Below are 1,814 nucleotides of genomic sequence, written 5' to 3' on the forward strand. Positions count from 1 at the left end.
GGAGGACCCCGGGCCCGCTCTGCCCACGCGGAACTCGGGGGGGCGCACGGGGCCCACGCGCAGGGTCAGACCTCAGAGGGGCGGCCTGGAGCCTCGCCCGCTGCCGAACTGGGCTCCGAACTGCGGCCCGTCGACCTTTCCCGCGTGGCTTGGCCTGCGAACCCACCCTGACCCCGACCTCGACCTCGCGGGAGGAGTGCCAGGCCGCATCTCCCCGCGTCCTCAGGGGCTGGAAAGCCCAGAAACTGCGGACGGACTTGGCGCGGCCCTGGCCCTGCAGGAGGAGAGTCAGCCGGTCTGGAGGTGAAAGGAGCCGGCAGGTCCTCCCGAGGCGCGCCCTCCCTCCCCTGGAGCCCAGGCCAGGCCCACGTCCGGCCGGCAGGTGCTCCGCTGGGAGCTGGGAGCTGGGGGCGCACCTTCTCCTGCAGGACGGGCGCTGGAAGCGCGCGCGGAAAAAAACAGCAAAACACGCGCAGGTGCGAGGAAGCAGCCTGGTCCCGCAGCCCGGAGACATCGTAGTCTTCGTCGCTCTCTTGTTAAAAAGAAAAAGCCTGCCGTTTAGCCGTGACTCACCTGCATACAGATTTAGTGGTCAGAGATCGTTCCCTGGATTCTCGGCCTCCTAATGGTGATAGAGGAGGAGGCTGGGGGAGGCCCTGAATGAGGCCCCGCGTTCCTCTTGATCTACACCCCCAGTCAGAGATCTGGATCTGGAGCTTCCGGAGGCAGCCTGGGACCCACACACTTTGTTAGGAAGTGAGGAAGAGGGGTGAGCCCTATCCCGGCCCTCGCTGGGAGGCGGGACACCGACTTCAGCATGGGTTCGGGGTTGCGGCCTAAAACCAGCCTCTCCCAAAGCCCGGGAGGATTTAGCAACTGTGTTCAAATGCTGGCAACCGGAAGAGAAATACTTCCACAACGACACAAAAGCGTTCAGTCTGGTGGTTTCCTCAGGAGAGATTTTCAAGCGGAGAGGGTAGGAGGGTTCTGGGACTTTCAGGCTGAAGGTGAAGAGGGAAAAGGGTGCCAAAGAGAGTGTGTTTCTCCAATTTTTCTGCCCCCCAACCTCCCTTTAAGTCAAGGATGAGCGGAGTGGTGTGGGAGGTTGGACAGCTGCCCTAGGAGCATGGGTGATGACAACGAACCCGGGTGCACCCAGGTCCCAGCTGAAGTCACTCAAAGCTCAGGCTGGGGAAGTTAGAACACTGGGTCCCATTTTAGATACCTGTTTTAGCATCAGAAACAGCTTTTCCTCCCCAAAATATATCTTGGCTTTATCTCCGTGACTCCACTGGGCGGGGCCACCTTCCTGCCTGCAGATGTCCCTGTATGCTGGGCTCCCGGGCGTCCCTCAGGCCACAGTGACAGCAGCAGCACGTGGCCTTCTGTTTGGTGCTCCTGCTGCTGGTGTTTCAGTGGTTTTCTGAAACACTGCATATGCCAACAGTCAGCCCTGCAAATGTCAGGCTCCACAAGTTCCAGTTAAAAGTCTTTTAAAAGTATTTATAAAATTGCACTGTGCATATTTTGTTGGGATAGAGTGTCCATGCAGACGGGCAGCCAGGCAGTTTTAAAAATTCATGGATTCTTCAAAGAAAACATGTAGATAATCCTATTTAACCAAACAGTGGGTTCACATTTGGATCAGTTGGCCCTGTCTTGGGGTTTTCATGCCCTCCTGGTTAGAAAAAGGACCCCAGGTTGAGGACAGTGGATGGAAGAAACAGAGGCAGGCGTTTCACTGTCGAGAGACAAACTTTGACATGAAGATGTCCATGTAGCCCTCAGCAAAGTCACAGAGATTCATTGTGCTG

Source organism: Colobus angolensis, unplaced genomic scaffold (assembly GCF_000951035.1).
Source record: "Colobus angolensis palliatus isolate OR3802 unplaced genomic scaffold, Cang.pa_1.0 Scaffold287, whole genome shotgun sequence".
NCBI lineage: Eukaryota > Metazoa > Chordata > Mammalia > Primates > Cercopithecidae > Colobus > Colobus angolensis.